The sequence below is a fragment of the Macrotis lagotis genome, chromosome 2, assembly GCF_037893015.1.
Source record: "Macrotis lagotis isolate mMagLag1 chromosome 2, bilby.v1.9.chrom.fasta, whole genome shotgun sequence".
In the NCBI taxonomy this organism is placed as follows: domain Eukaryota; kingdom Metazoa; phylum Chordata; class Mammalia; order Peramelemorphia; family Peramelidae; genus Macrotis; species Macrotis lagotis.
The window spans coordinates 62,205,063-62,231,950 of NC_133659.1; the positions used below are offsets into that span (position 1 = coordinate 62,205,063).

General features: G+C 34.3%; 1 protein-coding gene across 3 annotated transcripts in view; it reads right to left on the reverse strand.

Annotated features, from left to right (window-relative positions):
* NME7 (NME/NM23 family member 7) overlaps window positions 1-26,888 on the reverse strand; it is a 174,155-nt gene that overhangs the window by 15,499 nt on the left and 131,768 nt on the right. Inside the window, exon 12 of one of the 3 annotated variants that reach the window (XR_012475596.1) lies at window positions 12,372-12,566. The exons of the other annotated variants lie outside the window; for them this stretch is intronic. The gene's annotated coding sequence lies outside the window, so the exon portion shown is untranslated. The remainder of the gene's footprint in view (window positions 1-12,371; window positions 12,567-26,888) is intronic. 3 annotated transcript variants of the gene reach the window in all.

The window sequence follows — 26,888 nt, forward strand, 5'->3', positions numbered from 1 at the left end:
CTTGGAAAAGATCCAGGAATGGTTTGTCATCCTTCTTCAGTGCATTTTACAAATGAGGAAACAGAGACAAACAGGGTGAAGTGAAGTGACACATGATAAATGTCAAAGCTAGATCTGAACTTGGGAAGGTGAATTTTTCCATTTAGCTGCTAAAGTGATCTAAATCTAAAAAACTCCATTGGTTCCTAATTGATTCTAGTATCAAATCTTGTTTCATCTTTATCTCATCCTTTTAAAATTTCTATATGTGTTTAAGTTGATATTTTAAATAATAAATACACTAATATACACATATAATTTATATTATGATTTATATAATTTATATAAAATAATTCAATATATAATAATTTATGATATAATATGGTAGGAAAGGATAAATGATATGCTATACTATAACAGGAATTTATAAATAAATATATATACATATATATATGGGGTATATGAGCTCAAAAATATCTTATAATTTAAGAACAAGATCAAAAAAGTTTGGAAACAATTGTGATGAATTAAATTTTGATTTACAGTGCTTATTGTAATCTATTTTTCTAATGATTTTGAATGGTGCTAAGTGGCTGTTATATCTGGATAGTTTTCTGCCTATGAGCTTTAATTCATACATCCACAAAGAACATTTGTGGTTTAAACAGCCACAAAAAAATTATAAATTGGCTTCACTATATTTGATAACAATCAAATCCAACTTTGTGTCCAAAAGGATCTTTATAATCCTTCATTATGAAACTAGTAAACAAATGACTACTTACTGACAAAGAAAAGAGAAACTGTCTACGGCAAAGGGATGTTATATACAGTTCATACCTTAAGAGCTTGAATATTTTTCATGGGAACAAATAATAAATCTCTGATTTCTGTGAACATTACAAATTGAACTGCTGCTAGTAAAACAACCAAGAGAGAAATTAGTTTTTTTCAGACAGATATAGCAGATTGTCTTATTTATCTGTTTGTTTGTTTTGCAAAGAGTTTGTACCCAAATGAAATTCCTTCTGAAAGAACTTGCATCAGGATGCAAACTGAGAATGGAGTGGAAGGGAGGGAATGGTAACCAGTTTGTGAATTCCAGCAGAAGCTATTTACTTGACCTCAAACCTCCAAGAGCAGAAATCAAAGCTCATCTATACTCTATGCTTCACACTGAATAATGCAATGGGCTCAGAATAAGTGTTTCCTGAAATTTAACAAAATCAAATCTTTCAGTGTACTAAGTGTTTGGTTAATCTGCATCCTTTTGCAAATTGACAAGGAACACGTAGCTCTGATTTGCGTTCATATGCAATGGAACTGTCCCATCATGTCTCATTTTTGATAGAAAGAAGTTTATAAATTATACTGATAAGCATTGAATTACTAGAAAAATTTTGGTAGGCACACAATAACTTAGTTGTATGTCTTAACCCATATGGTAAGAGTTTAAAAATATTATAGACTTTTGAGTAAAAGAGAGACCATAATACAAAGCCAGTCAATTTTTTTGTTCAGTTCTTTCAGTCATGTCTGATTTTTCATGATTTTTGGGTTTTCTTGACAAAGACACTGGATTGATTTGCCATTTTCTTCTGTAGCTCATTTTACAGATGAGAAACTGAAAATGACTCACGCAAGGTCACACAGTTAGTGTATGGCAAAGATTAGACACTTAATAAATGCTTATTGATTGACAGACAATGTTGGAAGATGGATGTAATTGTTATCTCAACTTTATTAAAGAGGAAACTGAGGCAGACAGATGTGAAGTGACTTGCCCAGAGTGACACAGCTATTGAGTGACTGAGGCTGAAGTCAAGTTTGAACTCAGATCCTCCTGACTCCAGGTCCAGTGCTCCATCCACTGGGCTACCTAGCTGTTCCTCCCAAATTATCTTGTGAATGATTGAATGAAGCATAGCTCTAGGGATACAGATGTAGACAAGCATGAGAGCTCCTGCTCTTTAGGAGTTTCCATATTTGTGGGAACACAATGCATAGAAGAGTAGATATGAAAAGGACTGAGTGTGCAGAGAAGATGGTGGTGACATAACATGAAGTCTGAGAAGCTGCATAGAGGGTCTGATGTGAGGCCAGAAGAGGCACAAGGTCACAGAAGCATTCCCACACTGAGGAATATAGAGGTTATACCCAAGGGACAACATCAAGTGAGTGGCTTGCCCATCATCACTCAAACAGCTACCTGAAAGGGGGAGAATTTGGCACTGGGGCTCTCCCAACTCCATAGACAGCACTGTCTCGTTGATGCTTACTCTCTATAGCCATTCAATCAGTTGCCATGTTGGTCTACTTTCACTTTCCTAACCTCTCATCTCTATCCTCTTCTCTCTTCTGATATGGCCACCATGCCAGCCCAGGTCTCATCACCTCACAGCTAGATTTCAGAAATAGTATGTTGGCTGGATACCATAATTCAAGTCCCACCCCCTCCAGTCTATTCTCTTATTCAGTTATCAGTCCCATTCAATATAATCCCATTTGGGGGTGGCTAGGTGGCGTAGTGGATAAAGCACCAGCCTTGGAGTCAGGAGTACCTGGGTTCAAATCTGGTCTCAGACACTTAATAATTACCTAGCTGTGTGGCCTTGGGCAAGCCCACTTAACCCTGTTGGCCTTGCAAAAAACCCAATATAATCCCATTCAATAAATTCTAGTGGCTCCATATGACCTCCAGGATCAAATAAAACATCTCCTGTTTGGCCTGTAAAACTTTCCAAAACCTTTCCAGTCTTCTTTTGTCTCTTCACCTCCATAACTCTATGATCCTCCTTGCTATTACTCATACAAGAAATTCCACCTACTGACTGCATTTTTCTTTTTTTTTTTCTTTTTTCTTTTTAGGTTTTTGCAAGGCCAACAGGGTTAAGTGGCTTGCCCAAGGCCACACAGCTAGGTGTTAAGTGTCTGAGGCCCGATCTGAACTCAGGTACACCTGACTCCAGGGCCGGTGCTCTATCCACTTCACCACCTAGCTGCCCCCGACTGCATTTTTCACTTGCTTTATCTCACATTTGGAATCCTCTCCCTTTTCACACTGGTCTCCTAGTTTTCCTGGATTCCTTCAAGTCTCAGCTAAAATCCCATTACTTGCAAAGAAATCTTTCCTGATCCCCTTAATCCTAGAGCCTTCCCTCTACCAATTGTCCCAAGTTTATCCTGCATATTTCTCATTTTGGTTGTTTTCATGTTGTCTCCTCCATTAGACTATGAGCTCCTTAAGAGCAGATACTGTCTTCTGCATTACTTTGTATTCCAGTGCTGAGGGAACTTGTTAACTTGACCCAATGATAGGAAGATGATGATGACTCTGACAAAAGTTAAATGACAGCAACATTGCTCTATTCTATTTAATATTTTAATTAAGGTATTTATTACTTTGTTTCTAATAATTTAAAAATTCTGCTATGCTAAGTAACAGAATCTGAAGACTCTTCCTATAATTAACATCTGGTTCAATATGATGTAAGAGGTTATTAAGGGCAAACTGTCATGACAAATTAAAGCAATCTTTCAACTATAAATAATAAGTTTTTAGATTTTTGAATGTACTTTGAAACTTTTATTTACAAGAAAAAATATTCTTACTATATTATACCAACTGAATTCTTTGTGCATGAAAAATACATATTGACTCAATATGTTGATTTGGCAACATTTTGAATTAATCTGTCTGTACTCATATCCTCACCAGGTACTAAAAAGAGAAAATAGATCAGGTCCTGGACTGATTCAGGAAAGGAGAGCAGGCTACATTCAGAAATTATTTTTCAGAATGTATTTTAATTAATTTTCAAAATGTATTTAATTCAGAATGTATATTTAATTAATGCAAAAGCGTCCTTCTTTCCCAGCAGCATATTCTCTTTGATTTCATGGAATGCGATCTTTATGACCTCAAAATGACAAAACTGGTAAAGTAACCCAAAAGCCAACAGAAAGGTATAGGTACCCAATGACATGCTATCAAATGGTGATTTTCATGCAGTAAAAGACAATATCAGGGATATATGTTACTAGAACGTAGGCTCATAACACAGTAAGAATGACAGCAAATATTAGGTATACTAGGAGGTACACTGGTAACCCTGAGAGAAAAAGAGAAAGAGGATGTGCTCCTGTTCATTGTAAAGACTGAGTATAACCTCTCTGGAGTTTTTATGGGAAAACCTGGATAAGAGTAATAGGATTAGATAACATAGGATTAGATAGCATGAAAGACTTTAGTCTTCATGGTAGAGATAAGCACCAGACACATAAGATTTAGATTACAGAAGCTTAATCATAATTTGTATCCTACAAATATATTATATCCATTGAATATTAGGATATACTAGCTGCTGGAATGTCTATTTTGACTTTCAGTATATTAAACAGCATCACACACACATATATACACATACATGAACATGAACAAATATGTCTGTCTGTATGTATGTATCTATGAGTGGTCATCTATGGAACAAGTGACCTGTGATACTTAGCTGATGCTTAGCCTTGGCTATACATCATTATGGCCCTGACCTAAGAACAGTCTTACTTTTTTTTTTTTGAATCTTACTTTTTCATATTAGATGCAGGTCTATAAACTTTGAGATTTCATTTGTAAACTCTCCTCAACCTAGAGCTTAGCTGTATCAGTCCCCTTCCTAAAATGATACTTTAGTTTGTTAACATCCAGAATGTAACTTGGGTCAATTTATCAGTTTTCCTACTTGGTAAGTTTTGCATGATAGCAAGAGAAAGAATCAAAATTCTAGTGAAAGGACAGCACAGAGTAAACTGCCCAGAGTTCCATCTGGTGGTAGCCAAAAGAAAAAATGTATTCTCTGAAGACAGCCTAGGAACTGGACTTCTGCCAGATCAACAAAAATATGAAGGAAAAATCTGTAAAATGGTCGAATGGAAGAATGATATGGTATAGTACTTTAGAGCACTTTTTTCTTTCCTTATTTTTTTTTCCTATAAGGAATCTGTGTCTTAAGAATATTAAATGCTTGGTAAATGGCCTTAGCATAGAAAGAAGATATCTGTTTCCCATGGGAAGGGAAGAAATAAGTTAAAAAGAAGTCTTAAAAAAACTAAAATTGCACCAGGCACTTGCCTGAGTATATCCTAGAAAGCAAACAATTCCTGCTACCCTGAATAACTCATGTGATAGGCAAGAGACAAACTTAACTTATTTGTAATTCAATCTCTTGACAAAGGTGTGATTAAAGTCCCCAGAACTGAGCAATAACATATCTAAAGGGTAAGCTAACTATAGCATCAAAGATTGTACCACTGAAATGTATTAAAATAAATTCATAGGGACCTTGGAAAGAGATTCATAGGAATATTAAGACTGGCATTCTGCTTCTCCTTAATATAAAACAGGCTGAGGGCAAACAAATGAATAGTGAGTGAACAGAAAGCAGAAGGGAGTCATAATGAGAGAAACAGGGAAGAAAATGAAGGAACAAGAGTCCAGATGGTCCTGCTATAGCACTTAGGAAGCTGGAGTTGAAGACACCAGGGGCCTAGGGTCTGATAGCCAGTCAAGGAGACAGGTATTTAAAACAAACAAAAAAACAAACAAACAAGAATGGCACTAAATTACCTAGGATGCTTTAAAGTTGGGAGAGATCCCAAAGAAGGTATTTCATTTTGTTATTTCATTGCCATGCTTTATTTATCTAATGAAATTTTTGTTAACAACAAAGGAGAGAAATATATTAAAAAGGTTTGAACTTAGAATTTCCATGAATCCCATTGACTAATGACAATGTCAGAGACATATTTAAAACAAAATGGAAACACTATATAACAGTGCTTTGGATAACATGATCTCTTTGAGGAGTGAAAGGGTTTATAAAGGGGAAAAGGGATAAATGTCAGTGATCCTACATGTCCTATACTTTTGATATGACATCATGGAAAATTTTCTAGTCTTCTTAAGGAGAGAGTCAGACCTCGATAATAGCTTTTCATAAATGGCATGATTCCACAATGAGTCAGGGTGACTAAAATACTCTGAATAAGTGGTTTCCTTATTAAGATAAAAAAAAGTTTATTACCTCTTTCTTACCCATCAGATTGTAATTCTCTGATAGAAGAAACTATATCTATTTATCCTTTTTAAATATTTAAAGTGTCCGCACAGTGTTCTTTTCACAGTGGGAGCTCCCTTAGAACACTAGTTTGACTGATTTGTAGCCTAAGGTGCCTTGAAAATTAACATACACAGAGGGTTACTCTCATACAAAAATAAGGTTTATGTGAAATCATAAAAAATTAAAGCTAATTGTCCCATGAACTAATGAATCATGCCTTGCTTAATAAATGCTAATCTGATTGAATTAACTGTGGTTCTAAATTATGCAAGAATTCACAGAAACACAAATGTAAGGATTTCTCATCTAGAACATTTTTTGGGGGGGAGGAGTATATAGAAGAATAGATAAAATTAATCAACCAATCAAATAGATACTTTGCTAGGTATGGGACATGCAAAATAAAAGACTAAAATTTCCTTGCCTGCATGGGGTTTTACATTATACTGGGAAAATCAAAACAAAAAAAAGGAAATTATATGCAAAATATTTACAGAGGAGATATCAAGTAACTTTTGAGGAAAAGGTACTAGTAAGGAGGGTAGGTGGGGAGAATCAAGATAGGCTTTCTTATAGGTACTATCTGAGTTGACCTTTGAAGGTAGCTAGAAATTCTATCAACCAGACTGTTAGGAAGGGAATACACATTCTGAATGACCTGCAAAAAGCAGGGGGATAAACATCTTATGTGAGCAATGGCAAGAAAGACCATTTGGCTGGAACAGAGAAGGTGTGAAGGAGAAGACTATGTAATAAGCTAGAAAGAAAGGCTGAAGTCAAATTTCAAAGGGCTTTAAATGTCAAACCATCATGATTACAGGGAGGGGAGAAAGACATGTTCTTTCCTTCCCTTCTTTCTTTCAATAAATCAAGCTATAAAATATTAAGCATTTTTATTTTCCTTCTTTATTTTCTATCAGAATAACAAAGTTGAATATGAACTAATATTAAGAAGATGTTAGATTTAAATTTGCATAACTTCATATTAGCTTCTTGTGTATTAAGTATTTCTAATGTTCTGGAAAATTTATATTATTTAAATTTATATAAATTTATATATTCATCAATAAATGAAAAAAAGCATATGTAGCTAAAAATATCAAGAAAACCAACAAATTAAAATCCCTCAACAAAACAATGAAATAGGAATACTGAAAAACCACAGGGGAAATCTGACCCAACAAAAATAATAGCAAATAAAACTGAATGAATAAAATTAGGAACTAGTTTTAAAAAATACAAAGAAAATCAAACCACTCTAAAAAATGAAAAAAGTGCATTCACAACCAAAAAGGAAGAGATAAAATAAATTATTGGGAGTTATTTTCAATCAACTATATACCAATCAAATATATACCAAACATATTCAATCAAATATATACCAAAATAAATGAAATGGATGAATATTTGTGGAAATATAAATTGCTGGGGACAGCTAGTGACAAACTTAACTTAATTGTAATTCAATCTGTTGATAAAGGTGATTAAAGACCCCAGAATTGAGCCATAACATATCTAAGGGTAAGTTAACTAAAGAGTTAAAGATTGTACAGCAGATAAAGTACCAGCCCTAGAGTCAGAAGGACTTGAGTTCAAATCCAGCCTCAGACACTTAATAATACTGCCTAGCTGTGTGACCTTGGGCAGATCACTCTTAACCCCACTGTTTTAAATAAAATTTAAATAAATAAAAAATATAAATTGCCCAGATTAGTAGAACATGAAATAGAATATTTAAATAATTCTATCTTAGGAAAAAAACCCGAACAAGTCATAAATGAACTCCCCAGGGGAAAAAACAAATAAAAATAAACTGAAAAAATTGAAAATTTGAAAAAATAAATACGGAAAAGTTTTAATAAATTCCTCCTTATAACAAAAGTAGTTTTAATGACTTAACCAAAAATAAATCAAAACACAGAGAAAGAAAATATAGATCAACATATCCATCCAAAAATTTAAATTAAATATAGCAAAAAGACTACAGCAATATCAAAGATCATATATTAAGATCAGGCTAAATTTACATCAGAAATTCAAGGGGCATTCAATGTTAGGTAAATTATAAGCATAATCAACCATGTTAATAAAAAACAAATCTTATGTTTTTCAATAGATGTAGAAAAAAATTTTTGACGAAATATACCTAATCCTGTTTTGTTTTTTTTGTTTGTTTTTTGTTTTTAAGTTTTTGCTAGGCAATGGGGTTAAGTGGCTTGGCCAAGACCGGATTTGAACCCAGGTACTCCTGACTCCAGGGCCGGTGCTTTATCCACTGCGCCACCTAGCTGCCCCCTAATCTTGTTTTTTTTTAAATCCTAGCAAGCATAGGAATATATGGAGTTTTCCTTAAAAGAGAAGTAATAACTAGATAAAAGTAAGAATAAACATTCTTTGTAATCAGAATCAGATAGAAAACTTTGCAATAAGATCAGGAGTGAAACAAGGATTACTCTTCAACACTATGTTCGACATACTAGCTATAGCTATAAGGTAAGGAAAAGACAATGAAAGAGCAAGCATAGACAAAGAGCAAACAAAACTATAACTTTTTAGAGATTCTATGAAAAACTAATAGAATTAATGAATAACTTCAACAAGTTTGCAAGTTATTAACTAAGATCATACAAATCATCAGCATTTCTATATGTGACCAACAAAATCCACCAGGAAGAGACAAAAAGAGAAATTCCATTTAAAACAATGATAGACAGTATCAAATACTTAGGAGTCTATCTGATAAGATAAACCTAAAATCTATATGAATACAATTACAAAACATTCTTCACATAAAGACAGATCTAAATAACTAGAGAAATATTAAATGCTTGTGGGTAGGCCAAGTCAATATAGTAAAAATGACAAAATTATTTAAATTAATTTATTTATTCAGGGCCAAATCATTTAAACTACCAAATAATTATTTTATAATTCTAGACAAAATGATAACAAAATTAATCTAGAGGAACAAAATGTCAAGAATATCAAGGGAATCAATAAAAGTAAAAAGGGAAGAGGAAGTAAGCCTAGCAGAATCATATTTCAACTCTACCACAAAGTTATAATCATCTAAACAATTTGGTACTAGGCAAGAAATAGATTGAACAGAGTAGGAACAAAATATACAGAAGCAAAGGAGCAAAGTAACCCAATGTTTGACAAACCCAAAGATCCCAGGTGTTAGAGCAAGAACTCACTACTCAGAAACAAAAACTTGGAAAAACTGGAAAGTAGTGTGGCAGAAACTACATAGACCAACATTTCACACCATAAAAGAAGATAAGCTAAAAATGGGTACATGATTTAGATATAAAGAATAATAGTCTAAGCAAATTAGTGGATCAGAGAAGAAATTACCTGTTAGATCTATAAACAGAAGAGTTCATAGCCAATCAAAGGATACAGAGGTTCATATGAGGCAAAATGGATAATTTTGATTAGATAAAGTTTTAAAAAATTATTAATTTATTTTTCCACTTATAGGTAAAGATAGGGTTTTTTTTAGTTTTTTTCAAGGAAAATGGGGTTAAGTGGCTTGCCCAAGGCCACACAGCTAGGTAATTATTAAGTGTTTGAGACCGGATTTGAACCCAGGTATTCCTGACTCCAGGGCCGATGCTTTATCCACTGCACCACCTAGCCACCCCCCCCCCAATAAAGATAGTTTTCAACATTCATTTTTTGTAGTTTTTTTCCCTCTACCATATTTTCCCTTCCCCTACCCTAAGATAGCAAGTAATCTGTTATAGGCTATACATGCACAATCATGTTAATCATATTTCCATATTAGTCATGCTGTGAAAGAAGAATGAGAACAAAAGAGAAAAACCACAAGATTAAAAAAGCAATTTTAAAAAGTGAAAATACTGTGCTTTGATTTGCATTCAGACTCCATAATTCTTTTTCTGGATGTAAATGGCATAATCTATCACAAGTCTTTTAGAATTGTCTTTGTTCACTGTATTGTTGAGAACTAAGTTATAATAGCTGATCATCACACAATGTTACTTACTATTAATGTGTACAATGTTCTGAAGGTTCTGCTCACTTCATTCATATAAGTCTAAAATTAAAATTTTTTCACAAACAAAACCAAAGCAGCTAATAGGGGAAAAAATGACCCAGGAAGTTGAGGGGGGGGGATCTTTTCAGGAAATTACTCTGATAAGGATCTCATTTCTAAAACATATAGGGTATTAAGTCCAAATTATAAAATAAAAATACCAATTGATAAATGGTCAAAGTATATGAATAGGCAGCTTTCAAATGAAGAAATCAAAGGAATCAAAAGCCACAAGAAAAATGCTTAGATCACTAAAAACTAGAGAAATGAAAATTAAAATAATTCTGACATACTATTTCACATTCAGCAGATTGACTACGATGTCAAAAAAAAAAAGAAAATGAGAAATATGACTGTGAGAAAATTGGCATAGTAATTCACTGTTAGTGGAGCTGAGAACTAGTCCAACAATTCTGCAAAGTCATTTGGAGAGATGTCCAAATACTAAGGACCCATATATGCAAAAATATTTATAGCTGTTCTTTTGATAGTTGTAAAAAACTGGAAACTGAGGTGATGCTCATTAATTGGGAAATGAGTAAACAAGTTCTACCATAAGAATATTTTTTAATAATATTTCACTGTATGAAATGGAGAGTGTTTCACAAAAACCTAGGTAAGACTTTATAACTTATGCAAAATGAAGTTAGTATTCATAAGAACATTTTCTACAATAACAGCAATATAGTAAAGATAATCAACTTTGAAAGATTTAGTAACTCTGATCAACATAATGACTAACCACAATTCCAAAGTACTCATGAAACATGCTCTCTGCATCCATATGGGGATCTGATGGCTCAAATTACAAAACATAGTCTGTCTCTCTCTCTTTCTGTCTCTCTCTCTGCCTTTCTGAGTTAGTTAATGTTGGAAGTTATTTGGTATAGCTAAGGCTAATTGTGAGGATTGTGTTTTTCTTGCCTTTATTTTTTTGGTTTTTAAAATGGTTTAGTTTTAAAATGGTTTTTATTAAGATGTATTAACAAAATGGCACACCTCTTTCATAGTGGAGAGAGGGGCTCCCGAAATACAAGCTCTTTTATGCATTTGAAAGGCTTTGTTCCTGCTCCTGTCCTTTTTTCCATGTGCGGGAGCACATATCAACTTAGCCAGCAGCTAAGTCAGCAGAAACTTAGCTTATCCAGCCAGCAAGTCAAGTCCCTAGCTGTCCAATTGTTAAATTTTCCACTATAGCTTAGAATCTAATCAGGATATAGGGGTTCCAAAGCCTCAACTCCCATCCAGGTCCTTAAGTCTATATAACAACTCCCAGACCAACCCTTTGGACAAATAGGTATAGGCAGTAGTCCCACAAATCCAATAATGTCTCTTTGGTGCTGGCTGGTCTTCCAGAAATATTTTCCCAGGGTTTCCAAGAAATAGATAATACTGTTCATCCTTACTTCCAAGGGGACCTCCTAAATAAGTCATAAAATCATCATGATTATAGGTACATTTCCAAAGTTGCTGTACCTCCTTCCACTGGCAAATTTTTTATATCGTCTTTAGATAGGTCTTCCTGGCTCCAAAATTGATCAAAATAAATCCCTGATTTTGTGCCATTGCAACAGCCTCAAGAATAGCTAATACATCTAGTGATGTTCCTTGCAAATGGCCATTTCTACACTTTTACTGCAAGTCCATACTAACTCATAATCACAGTTTCCCTTAACAAGTGCCCCGTTTATGCATCTTTACAAGGAATACAGGTACTGTCATTACATATCACATGAGGCTCAGTCCACCTATCTCTTTAAATTGCACAGTCCAGAATATGTATACCCTGCTTCTGAACATGTCCAGACATTTGTTACTCCCCAGGAAAATATCCTCGCCAGAGTGGTATAAATAGCCATTGGTGCTTCTCTTCTCTGGATCAGAATCCTGTGCCACAGTGCATCTCTGACCAGGAACTGAGAATATAAGCTGGACCCAAGGCTAATTCTTAAACTGCTGTGGACCACCGTAAGTCCAACAGTTAGACACACCACAAGACTGGGCATTGACTTCTGTCAGCTAGATTCTCCTCCCACCATTACGAATACCCTGTTCTCTAAATCAGAGATAGGACTCTCCCTAGATAGGATATACAAACTCATGTAATCATGCCACCCAATAATCTCCCTCCTTTTCTCTCATTGGAGAACATTTCACCCTGCCTCTCCTCCTTTCCATAAAGAGAGGGGCATAAGTAGGGATATCACACTTACAGGATCAATGGGAAGTTACAGATACAGATCCCCTGACTAAACAAAGTATACGTAGGTGAGAGATGATGGAGATGAACTGGCCCAGTGTGTCTCCTCTCCTCTTCTCCCCTGGAGACATCTGATGTCCTTCTGCATCTACTGAAGCAGTTCCAAAAAGTCCTCTCCAACTCAGGTGACTTGTTGAGACCTTGTCTTCTGGTAAATAAATTGCTTAACATTTTACTCAGATCAAAACACATATTTTCATCACAAGACAATAAGATTTTGGAGTTTATTACAATTTACATTTTGCCTTATTTCCATATTGATTCACATACTTCACTTTAACATACTAAACTTCCATTAGCATTTTACTACATGAGCAAACTCCCAATGAGAATGATCACATTGACTTAAGCTTATGATATATACATTTAGCAATAACCTTAGTTCAAAGAGTACCCAGCAAATGGTTTAAAAATAAAACAATCTTAACCTTTGCTCTCATTACAATAATGACTCAAACATCCTTAACCAAAATGATTTTTTCCAAACTATTCCCATATTCTCCTTTTCCTGGTGTACTTATCTGATCACAATCCTTTTCTTAAATGAGACCTTGAAATTGTAATTATCCTAAGAATTTCCCATTCTTTTTCTTACCTAAACATCCCCTCTAACATACAAACTAAAGAAACTTAATTCCTGTCTTAGCATGTAGATGATAGCAGGTGTCAGAGCCAGACACCTAGCCCATCTCTGGCTATTAAATCAATTCACCTAAAACTTTTTTTTTTGGTTTGCTTAGTAACTATAAAGACCCAGGACATTAAAGGAAAATTCCTTTATAGATGCAAGTATTGAATGTCAGTGTTCAAGCAGATGTCATGTGGGTAGTCTATTGTCTTAGGCCAGATTTATTCTTCCAGGAGAGACATTATCCAAATGTCATTTGGGGGAAATCAAGTCAAAAGGGTCCAACCTCAGGCCATACTGAGAAGCTGCCCCTTTGGCTGCATATCTCTGAGATCCTGACATCTTTAGCCCATTGGCTTCCTTGGCTCCAAGAACATGATTTTGACCCAGTAGTATTTCCTTTTGCTGGCCATTCTAGTATCTGACATAAAAAGAGAAAATTGATTAAAAAGTCTCAAGTTCTAAAATAGTTGTTTTACCTAATTAGAACTTCCAGTGAATACAATCCACTGAATTCCAATCAGTATTAATGGAGTCCCAATTAATGAAACCTCTACCTAAAGTTCTAAGTATCCTTCCTGGGTTTTTGCTAAAACCAGGTATTCTAAGTATGACCAGCCCTACAGGCCTCGTCTCCTACCTCTTACTAGAGATATCCTTTTGTCTGCAATCATAATCTATTCTATCTCTAAATAAAGATGGTGTAGCAGATTCCCCTTGGCTAGAGAAATCTCCTACTAGCATGTTGTATTTTACAACAAATAAACACCTCCTTTGTCCAGGAGATTGCACAGAAAACTCTCAAATAATCTTGTTTTACCTTTCTCATATTACATAAGTGTTTTTACTTCAAAGCAAACAACCAGTTTTAGAATACATACACACACACACACAGACATATATATATATATATATATATATATATATGTATATATATATATCCAAAAATATTTCTAATTCACATATATAGTTAGAAACTTCTATGCATAAACTTATTTAGCTACTAGCCATCCTCAACATACAAATTGTTATTTTTGTTTTGGCAAGGCAATTGGGATTAAGTGACTTGCCCAAGGTCACACAGCTAGGTAATTATTAAGTGTCTGCAGCCCAATTTCAACTCAGGTCCTCCTGTCTCCAGGACCAATGCTTTATCCACTGTACCACCGAGCTGCACCCTAACATACAAATTACCTTTCAGATTCCTTAAAACTATCAGAACATCTTAGGTGTATTACTTCCAACATGTGTTATTAATTTCAATATAACAAACATCAATAAGAATAACACACAAATTACTAGATTGTCCAAAACAATCCTTCCATTATTACATTATTCATGAACCCACAGATCTATCCCAGAAAGGGTCATACTTTTTGATATTTCCCTTATTGCCTTCAAAGCAATCACACATTAATCCCAAGCTTTAACAATACAATATTTAAATAACATATATTCACAAGAGATAACTAAATATTGCAAATAGAATCTCTTTTTTAAGCTACCTAGAGTCTTTTTTTGTTAAAGGCTCATTTTTTCAATTAAAGATTTTATTTGAGTTTTACAATTTTTCTCCCCAATCTCATTTCCCTTCCCCTAGCCCTCCATGGAAAGCAATCTGTCAGTCTTTACTTTGTTTCCATGCTGTACATTGATCCAAATTGAGTGTAATGAGAGAGAAATCGCATCCTTAAGGAAGAAACAAAAAGTCTTAGAGATAACAAGATCAGACAATAAGATGTGCTTTTTTTCTAAATTAAAGGGAATAGTCATTGAACTTTGTTCAAACTCCATGGCTCTTTATCTGGATATAGATGGTATTCTCCATTGCAGACAGCCCAAAATTGTCCCTGATTGTTGCACTGATGGAATGAGCAAGTCCATCAAGGTATCAACCATGTTGCCATTAGGGTGTACAGTGTTTTTCTCGTTCTGCTCATCTCACTCAACATCAGTTCATGTAAATCCCTCCAGGCTTCCCTGAATTTCCATCCCTCCTGGTTTCTAATAGAACAATAGTGTTCCATGACATACATATACCACAGTTTGCTAAGCCATTCCCCAATTGAAGGATATTTACTTGATTTCCAATTGCAAATAGAATCTCTTTGCAGTTACAAAAGAATATCACATAATTGATAAAAATATCTTATTCATCAATATGTTATCTTACAGCATCAGTCAGAGCCCCCAAATCAGCTGTCTGCAGTTACCAAGACAGAAGTCTACCTTCTTGATTTCTTTAAAATTGAACATACATTGTTAATTTACATTAAACATAAGATTCTTATTTAAACATCTCATTCCCCTTAAAGCAACATAAAGTGAATATCCCATTTATCTTTACACTTTTGTCTTCGAGACCTCTTTAGCCAGATTCACAGAATCCAAACTCATATATGATACATTTAAAAGCCTAATGCAATTACAACTAAACTTCTCAGTTAAGTTTGATAAAAGTTTTAGAGTATCTTATACAGAGAACCCAGCATTCACATTCCAAAAGCTCCAATCAAAATAAAAATACAATTGTTAGCATTATTAGGCTTAACATTAAAATGAATTAGAGCTTTTTCCCAAAGTAAATTAGTAAATATCCCTGGTAACATAGGTATTTCTCTTCTTAATTAATTAATTAATTACCACTTAAGTCCCTGCAGTAGTTACAAGAGTTAAAATAGTTTAAAATCCAAACTAATTTAATAATCTAGGTTATTTAATTCTTCCCATTCTGTACAAATTTTGTCAGAATGTGACAACACTAATATCCCTCTTTTAAAACCCTCAGAGTGATTCCTAAAACTCCAGTTCAGAAACCTTAAAAACAATGAGTCATCATTCATTAAACATGATTTCCTTTCAATAAATGTCTCTCCTAACCCATGCATTTTATATTTTTCCCTTTCCCAATCTCCTCCTCCCCACCCCCCTTCTCCATGGGTGAGTGGGGATCTCAGGTGAACTCAGTTTAGAATCCAAGTTTTAACAAGATGGCAGATGAGATCAAGACTACCACGTGTCCAACCCAGCCCCAACCCAAGGAGAAAGCATGGGATCTTTCCCAGACACTCATAAGGATAAGAAATCTTCCCTCCTATAACTCCTCACTCTCTCCATTAAAAGTTCTATCTTCTAAACTCTTCCCAAACCACAGCTTTTTCTCCTTAAGAGTACCCCTCCTCTTTTCTCTTTAATTATACACACCAGCACAGCTACCACCTGCTCAGTGAGGGAGGAGCTGATCTCTACATGGGGGCCATTGCACACCTACTTCCTTCTCCCATCTCCTTCTGAAATTCCTCGACCCAACTCCCAGCTCTCCTACAGTTTATAATTTAAGCTGAGTCCCCAGACCCAGAAATGACTAACACAGACACTTACACAAAACAGGACATAGAACAAACATGCATACTCCCTTGGGAACATTCGAACTCACTCACAGCACTGGATCCAACTGCCTTCCTTCCAGTTTCCTTAGCTTACAGCTACTGGCCACATGGAAACTCCTGGAGAGGGAACCCAAATTCCCCTCCCTCGGGGCATCTGACCTTTCCTTTGTGACCGATCTCCCACCTGGAGGGCTTTTCAGCCAGTCCAGGGTGGTTCTGGCCACCAAAGCCACCCTGGAAATTGCATAATCATAAATTACTGAGGTTCCCCTCCCAGACATTTTAATCACTCTGGGTTCTAAACCTGGGCCAATCTTCCCAGGAATCTCTGAGATATTTCCCCAGCAAAGAACACCAAGAAAGTGGGATTGAAATCAAGCTATTTGTGTGCATTATTTTCTTGTGTTCTTCCTGGAAAATACCAGGAAAAGAGATTTACATTAATATCTCGAGATGAGTCCCCCAAATTGTTATAAATGGTTTAAGAATACTTAGTCCAGAGTGATTAAAAGGGTTTTTATTAAGATATTTTAACAAGAAAGGCACACCTCTCTCATGGTGGGAGAGGGGGGCCTTTTCTTGCCTTTTTAATGAATGGGGAGGAGAAAGCTAATTTAAAAAAAAGAATAAACATATTTGGAAATAATGGATTTTGTGCACCATTTTATAAGGCAAAATATTTAAAGTATTCTTCTATATATGTATTCTACAAACTATATTCTTAAAAGTATTTTGTGAATTTAAGTAAAGTAGACTTAGGATGTGTAGGATGTTTTATATGAATCAACAATTCAAGGAATTCTTCTGGTTTTGGCCATAAAAATGCCGTTTTTGCCTAAGAGGACACCAACCAGGAAAGGTCCATTGGTGCAAACTGACCTATTCATTTTTCCTGAACTCATATGAGCATTATTATGCTTTGCGTATGCTATGTTCTTCCCTATACTACAAATGACCTTAGACATTTTTGACCTTTTATTCTTCTAAATAAATTTTGAATATTATCTTTTCTAGTTCTATAAAATACAGTTTTGATAGTTTAATTGATATGGCACTTAATAAATATGTTAGGCACAATTGTCATTTTCACAATAATGGCATAACCTACCTATAAACAATATTTTTCAATTGTTTAAATCTATAAAAAAGTATTTTGAAATTGTATTCATATGGTTTCTTGATTTGTCTTGAAAGGTGAACTCCCAAGGATTTTATATTATCTACAAATTATTTTACATGAAAATTTTTTCTTCTATTGTTTGCTGCTGGACTTTGTGGATAATATATAGAAGTGCTGATGATTTGTATCCAAAACCATAATCATCACTCTTTCCTACTTCACTATATCTGATTCTACCATTTACCCAATCTTTTATCATGGTGTTATATTTGCCTTTTTGATCTTCCTCAGGTTTCATATCTAATCTATTATCAAGTTCTATGAATTCCATCTCATGAGTATTTCTTACACCCATTCTATTCTATTTCCACTATTATTTGGACTTTATTGACACTTTATTATTATTCCTACCTCCTTAAGAAGAATAGCAGCATTTGAATTTAAACAGATCTATACCATTCCATATTTGGACAGAAATTCCATCTTCATATCCCTGAAAGTGGCCATACAGCCTTTGTTTGAAGACTTCCAGTATCCTCTTTGTGGAAGGTCATTCCATTTACAACAGGCCAAAGTGCTAGGATGTTTCACAAGTCTAACTCTAGGTCTGTAAATTCTATTTAAATTTTTGATCCTTGTAGACCATGTAGGACAATCTGTCTTCACCAATTAACCCTTCCAATACTCTGAAAAGAGCTAGTTTGTCTCTACTAAGTCATCACTTCCAAATTAAACATCCCCAGTTCCTTCAAATGATGCCCACATAACAAGGTCTTGTGGGTCTTTACTATTCTATTTGAGATTCCACTGGAGGTATCCCAACTTATCAAATTTTTCTACCTAAAATGTAGCACCCAGAATTGAACACAATGTTCCAGATATAGTCTAACTAGGGCTGAATGTAGAGTGACTCTCACCTCCCTCATTCAGAATTGTCTTTTTTTATCTGCCAAGTTTCCGTTGACTCACAATGAGCTTTCAGACCACGAAAACCCTAAGGTCTTTTCTACAAAAATTGCTGTTCAGCTCCTCCCCAATCCTGTACTTTTCCATTTGATTTTCTGAACTGAAGTGTAGGATTTACACCTATTTCTATTACATTTAATCTTAGATTCAAACTCTTTGCCTGGACTGCCAGGATCTTTTCAGATACTAACTGTGCCATTCAATGTGTTCATATTGATCCAACCAGTCTACCCTGGATACTGTTGCTACATACTTTGTGAATAGAACTCATGTCCTTCTTTTACTTTTTGGATGGCTCCCATTCTATTCCAACTGAAATTCAAATTCTTATTTTCCTGGAATTTAAGGCCATCTAGAATTTGATATAACTTTGCTTTAAAAATTTTTATGGATGCTCTCATTTCATCATCCCTTATAAGTAGAATGTCGCAAAATACGAGATTTGAGGGAATAAGAGGAAAGGGAATGAGCTGGTCTTAAGAAATGCTTAGGTTACTTCTAACTCTAAAATGTCTAACTTGGTGAAAAGATAAATGAACTTTAAAACTTCATTTTAATGTGCTTATAGACTTTGGACAGACTTGGAAGCAAAAATGCTGCTCTTGCAGTCTATTTAGCCTGCCTGGTATCCTAAGATAAGGAATCTTGTTCTCCTGAGCACTCATTTCACAATTTTGAGGTACGACCAACAAGTGCTTTAGACTGATAAGGCCTTTGTTAACTTATGACAATATAAGAAGAAAAAAGAATCTAATGTATTTTCTTTCTTTCCATGAACAAAGGAAAGGAGGGAAATTAGTCACTGAAAACAGGAGAAATTTAATATTCTTTGGAAAGAAAACAATAGAGGGAACAAGGTGTGATGAGGGACATGGAACTAGATGGAAGTCTGAGAACCCACAGTCTAGTTTTACCCAAATTCTTTTTTGACTCAGTGTCCTCACCTAAGAAAGGATGATAATAATGCTTGTAGTTCCAACCGGATGTTACTGCTAAGGTCATAGAAGCTCAAATATGCAGTGTTGGACTAGGTGTTCTTTAAGGTGAGAGAGTCATGCATTTTATAGCTGACAGGATAGTGAGAGATCACTTAGTCCAAAATCCTTATTTTATGAATGAGGAAATAGAGACTTAGAGAAGTCTCTTTTGGCTTTAAAAGAGAATGATTGTCTGAATTACCAACCTCAAATAATTCTAAGAATAATAGCAAATTCTGTATGGTTTTTATTTGATTAAATATGTATTATTTAATCATTTTTCCTAAACAATTCTAAATATCATTTCTATCATTTTTAACTACCCTTAGAAAATACTGAGATTTTCTAGGAAAATTCTTTTAAAATTTCTGTTTTAAAAAATCAGCATTAAGACCATTTGTATTTCTGCTTTTCTAAAAAAATTCTAACATTTGAAAACTCACTCTTTCATCTGAAGTACAGTGTTATAGTGCTTGGAGACTGAATTTCTTATGATTTAGTCATTCATTACAATGCAAATAAATATTTTCCTGATACAGATGAGGTAAACATTCTCATTTTTTCTAATTATTGTCCATTGTGGTTATTACAATAAAAATTCAGTGAAAATAGGGAATTTAAGGAAAGTCTTAAAATCAGATTCAGATCCATTAGGTTAAGTTGAAACAATGGAATATATTAGTAAAGAGAATACTAAGGTTCATCATGGATAGGAACTTAGTCCAGTCAAGTGGATAGTGAAATATTTTAAATTCATTGTAAGATAATTAAAAGCATTTTACTCTGAATTATGAATGTTAATATGGATCTCAATTATAGGGATCCAGTGCAAAATTCCTATACAGTTAGTAGGAAGAATACATACATACATATATATATATATATATATATATATATATATATATATATATATTTAAATCATTAGCTCAAAGGCCATTGAGAAAAAAATGCTTATAAACAACACCCTTATGGAAAAGTTCAATGCCAAGTTCTGGACTGCTGCTGTGTAATGTTTTATGAGTCTCTATTTCCCTATGAATAGTAAGCATGAATCTTTACCTCTTAGGGGGTGATTATACAGTAACTAAAAGTTAATATGTAACAAGAACTGCTGTGGAACTTTGTACAGAAAGTTAACTACGTGAAATTTTCAAGCAAAAAAATTAATTTAGTTATTTTATGCCTTTGGGTGTTACTCATTTACAAACTAGATTAAAATGTGTTGCAAAAAATAAAATTTTAAGGTCATTTTTTATTCCAATATAATGCCAGTACAGTATCAGTAAAATTATATATCATCTATTCTAAAATCTACAGGGCAGCCTGTTTGAAATACATTGATCCCACAAGCTGCCAATCCTCTCTCTTAAACCATATCCTAAGAAATGTAGAGTTTTAACATGATGAATAGACCAAGGTATGTATGTGTGTGGAGAATTCATCTCTTCTTTGCTTTTGTGACAACAGACAAAAGTCTACTTAATGAAAAGAATGGAATTAATAGGTCAAGGGACATAAAGATAAGGTACCAAATATAGAAAGGTAAAACATTTAAGGATATTTGGGAGCTTGGGGAGAAAAAATAGGAGTTATATAGTTATTTAATCATCATTAAAAACTAGGTTGCACATCTGTCTTTTCAACAATCGTTGCATTTTTCTTATTTGCAAAAAAAGCAATATTTTTGAAAGGAAATTTTCCTAAACAATTCTAGAATGCCTGTGTTTTCACAGTCAAATATAAAATTGGCAAAATAAACATACAGTGAATTTTGTAGCTGCCTATAAAGACAATTCAAATAAATTTAACAAAAGTAAGACACACTCTATGAATGATCAGAAAGGTAAAACAGCAAAAGGTGAGTGAAAGGCAATGGGGTTTATATAGTGAACTATTCATTCATTCAAGCTCACTTGGGACAAGCATTAAGAACCTTGGGGAATATGATATATTAAGGAAAAATTTCTATCTCTTTCTACCCCTTCCTATATATCAAATAATAAGATAATATCAAATTTCAGTAACCTACATAAAATAAATCGCAAAAGTCTCTAATGGTATAGCCTAATTACCTCTTCCTAATAGTAAAATGATAGTATATCTAGAATCAGACCCTAAGAAATTTGATCTGGAAAAAAGGCAATTTAATTCATCTTTCCCTGAGTGGGGTCTAATGGTCAGAACCCATCATTTGGAATTTAGATGATGAAGGCTTTGGCTCCAGTTTGTGGGATGACCAAAATAGTTATTTCATTCTTTTTGGTAGTGGTTCACTTTCATTTAAAATGAAAATGTAGCTCATAATATCAATCCCATGGCATATAATAAGAACAAATGAGATACAATATTCAAATCACTTTAAGCCCCTTAAGGATTAGTATGTATCATCTCTGTAGCACATTTGATCACTTATCCGCCACACTCATAATTCTAAATAAATGAAAATCCTGAGTCTGGATAGGAGTCCAACTCTTCTGAAGTATAATTTCAGGATGTTTTTAGGCAACAAGTTTTAAAATAGCAACTAGTCTAATTTGAATTTCATCTATACTTTTCTCATGGATGAGTTTCCCCTCAAGATGCCTTCATAGTTGGTCTTCTGATTCAGTGAATTTACGTATCAGTGACAGCAGGAAGCACCTCCTACTTAATAGACCTACAATCTCCTCAAGGAAATCTGTTCATGAGATCTTTAAGTATCCATGCAGAGTAGAGGTAGTCCTTTTGGTAGTCCCTTTAATGGAACACAACCTGAATAAAAAACTCCAAAGTTTTACAAAAAAAAGCAAATACATTTTCACTACATTGTTATCAAGAAACACTACTAAACAGTATTTCTTCTCTAATTTATTCTGCTTTCTCCCTTGCTGAAAATAGGCACACCCACAGGTTATTCTTGCCAACAAAATGCAGTAAGCTTATCAGTTTTCATGCTTAAATCAAAACAGGATAGGAGCAATATTTTATGAATGAAAAATAGGATTATTCTGATTATCAATGATATTTTAGGCTCCATTCCATCTCCTTCCTCTTGGCTCCCAATCAGTCACCTGAGAGTTACTTATTAACTTAGGCTATGCTTAGTCATGAAGCACTTCACAGAGCAAAGACAAAAGTTCAGGGTCAAACTACAGAGAGCAAAATACAGTGAATGAGTTTTTTTTTTTATCCTCCCCTCTCTCTCTCATTTTTTAAGCTCATGGGTAATGGAAGACCAAAAAGTATAGCCAAGAGTAATGCAAATTTCCTCCCAGAGGAGAATTAAATTCAACAATATATTTCTCCTCACTGACAATAGATTCAAATCACACACACACACACACACACACACACACACACACACGCACATATCTGGTTTTTTTATGAAAATGTTCTCTTCTATATTGAATCATTATCTCTATTTTTAAAAGTTTCTTAAATTAATTGCTTTATATTTCTCAGTATTCACAGTAATGTTCTCTGTAAAGTAGGTGTTACACAAAGGTGAGATCAGAAATCCTTTGATTTATGGATTGGCCAAATCTGTGATTTCATTGGGGTAAGGAACAAAACTCCTGATGTAAAAGCCCCTCCTTCCAATGCAGATTGTAAACGTATCTGCAACTTAAGATCTCTGAGAGTTGCTAGAGGGCACTAATTAGTGGTGATGTGCCTATCGTGGCACAGATAGAATCTGTCAAAAGCAGAATGTGAGACTAGGTCTTCCTGCTTTCAAAGCTGGTCCTCAATGCCCTAGTTCAAGAGCCTTCTTTATTTATAGAATTATGCCTTAAAATCCTTTGTTATGAATGATTAGGGAGAGGGAGAAAGGTCCAGAGAGAAATTAAGGTGATATAAAAACAGAGGATATCAATATAAGTATAACTAATAGCCAAAAGTACATATTTACCAATATTGTTAATTTGCTCATTATTGTTAATAAAATATTTTAAAGAATATTAATAAGGTTCTTCTCCAGCTGTCTTTTGGTTTTCCTTCTAATTACTCAACAGAAACCTTATTTTTTTTCTAGATAGGTGGAGTTGAATCATTTTGCTGACATATAGAGAAATGAATATATTTTTGTTTGTGGATTATACAGATCTTTAATGTTTTAGTACATGGAACTGAAGCTTAGTCATTCTTTTCATGTGTTAGCATGGTAAAAATTATTCAGGAAGGCTGGCAGTAATCAACACATTTTTTTTTTATAATAAACCTATGAACTAGGGAGTCCTAACAATTTTAGCATCTTCTCATCAGTCATCAAAACACTGTCTGGTATTGGTTAAGAAATACAGTGGTGGATCAGTGGAATAGACTAGGTGCAATAGCAGGAAATGATTATAGTAATCTGTTGTTTGATAAACCCAAAGAATCTAGTTATTGGGACAAAAACTCTCTCTTCAATAACAACTGTTTGGAAAATTGGAAGTTAGTATGGCAGAAACTTAGATTAGACCAACACCTCACACCCTATCCCAAGATAAGATAAAAATGGATACAGGATTTAGACATAAAAGAATATTATAAGCAAACTAAGAGATCAAGGAATAGTGTACCTATCAGATCTATGGAAAGGGAAGCAGTTTATGGCCAAGGAAGAGATGAAAAACATCATTAAAAACAAACTAGATAATTTTGATTACATTAAATTAAAAAGCTTTTGCACAGACCACTGTAAGCAAGATCAAAAGAAATGTAGTAAATTGGGAAACAATTTTTACAATTAATATTTCTGACAAAGGACTCATTTCTAAAATATACAGAGAACTGAGTCAAAGTTTTAAAAAAACAAGCCATTCCCTAACTGACAAATGGTCAAAGGATATGCAAAGGTAATTTACAGATGAGGAAATCAAAGTGATCCATAGTCATATGAAAAATTGTTCTAAATCACTACTTATTAGAGAAATGCAAATTTAAGCATCTCTGAGGTACCACCTCACACCTCTCAAACTGGCCAATATGACCAGAAAGGACAATGATCAATGTTGAAAGGGATGTGGGAAATCTGGGATACTAATACATTGTTGGTGGAACTGTGAACTTATCTAACTTTTCTGGAGAGCAATTTGGAATTATGCCCAAAGGGCAACAAAAATGTGCATACCTTTTGATCCAGTAATACCACTACTGGGTCTACATCCTAAAGAGATGATGAAAAAGGGTAAAAACATCACTTGTACAAAAATATTCATAGCAGCCCTGTCTGTGATGGCAAAAAATTGGAAATCAAGTGAATATCCATCAATTGGGGGAATAGCTTAATAAACTATGGTATATGTATTTGATGGAACACTATTTTTTCTATTAGAAACCAGAAGGGATGGGAATTCAGGGAAGCCTGGAGGGATTTGCATGAACTGATGCTGAGCGAGATGAGCATTGTACACCCTAACAGCAACATGGGGGTGATGATCAACCTTAATGGACTTGCTCATTCCATCAGTGCAACAATCAGGCACAATTTGGGGGTATATGTGATGAAGAATACTATCTATATCCAGAGAAAGAATTGTGGAGTTTGAACAAAGACCAAAGACTATTACCTTTAATTTTAAAAAAGTTATCTTATTATATAATTTTGCTATCTCTTATACTGTATTTTTCTTCCTTAAGGACATGATTTCTCTCTCATCACATTCAACTTAGATCAATGTATACCATGGAAACAATGTAAAGACTAACAAACTGCTTTTGTGGGGGAATGGAGGAGAGAAGCAAGATTAGGGGGAAAATTGTAAAATTCAAAATAAGTAAATTAATAAATTTAATAAAATAAAATAAAAATTTAGTGCCTTCCCTCTTTTGAAAATTTCCTGTTTACTTTGTCTGTAGTTGGTACATAGCTGTTCACCTGTTGTCTTCCCCATTAGATTGTGAGCAGTTTGATATTGAGAGCAGGAATTGTGGGAATATTTTTTTCTGATGATAGAGATAGCATCAATGGAAAAATAACATGAAAAGAATTTATGCTCTCTATGTGGGGGAAAAACACGTTGACTCAAAGACAGGATCTAAAAATACAACTTAAGGATCAGACACTTCTCAGAAAAATGTTAAGTCAAAAAACCTAATTGATAGCATGAAAGAAATAAAACAACAAAAACTGCTCCGAACCTCTGAGCATAAAAAACAATCTAAGCGGCCCGAGTTGCCTCGGGAGGGTGGGGAGAGAACAATAATAACAACAAAGACCAGTCTCAAACTCTCAGACCACACGGTGGTTAAATCTAACACTTCCTTTCACAAAAAATCAAATCCTACAATCAATTAGAAGAAAGTTATTAAAAAAAGAAAGGAAATTGAAATAACAAAAGACTATTCTGCACCCACCAGAAGACACAAAAAGAAAAAGAATAACATTCCAAAAAGCAAAAGTTTTGAAATGTATTCTTCCATTTGGGAGGGCTGGGAGGGGAAACTAGTGCTTCCATCTTTTATCCAACCCCCTCCTCCCTTTAGATCTAAGTCTTCCTGTCTAAGTCAGTGCAGAATGAGTAAGGTTCAGAATATAGCTCAGTGAGCCTCTGCAAAGCTTTTCTGAGCCCTTCTTACCCCATACTACTGACTAATAGGGCAAGAAGTATGGCAGGTATTGGGCATTTCTATTACTTCAAATGAAAGAATGAGAGCCAGAGCCAGTGGTTCCCTTTTAATAGGCCAAAACAGATGGATGGACTCAGGGTCATTGAAATAAGTCATAATAGAGGGACATACCCTACAAACTTGTGCTTAGTCATCAAATAAAAAATGATGCATGTTCAATAAAGGAGGAAAAATCTGAAATATTCCTGCAAAAACAACAGATATGAGTAAATGATTCAATTTGTAAACAAACAGCAGAAAAACAAGAAAGGTAGATACAACCATCAAGGAAAGTAAAAAGAATGAAATAAATGACATTTCTAGAGACAATTAAAAGGAAAAAAAGAGAGAAAGAGAACTATGGAGTCAAAAAAAAGAAGTAAAAACAGAGGGACCATTAGAAGATTTCTTTCTAAAAAAACATAAGGGGGGAAAAAGCTTAAAGTAGAACTTTACTACAAGATGTGATGGTGGAGGAAAAGGCCTGAAACACAATGGAGAAAACCTTATTCTCCCTCCTACAAGTGAATCAATGTATTTTGTGCAAATAACTGGAGAACAGCTTGATGCATAAAAAGGGAGAGGGACAATAGAAAAGGGTGATACACACCTAAACCAAGTCAAGGGTAAATAATGAAAGGGAAGCATCTCCTACAGTTTCTCTTTTATAAAATTCTATAGTTTGTATTCACATACTATCAGCTCTGTCTTTAGGATGGATAGCATTCTTTTTCATAAGTCCATCAAAGAAGTTGCTTTAATATTTTTTTGCAACTTTCCCTCCATCCCCATTTATTTTACTCTCTCTCTCATTTTACCC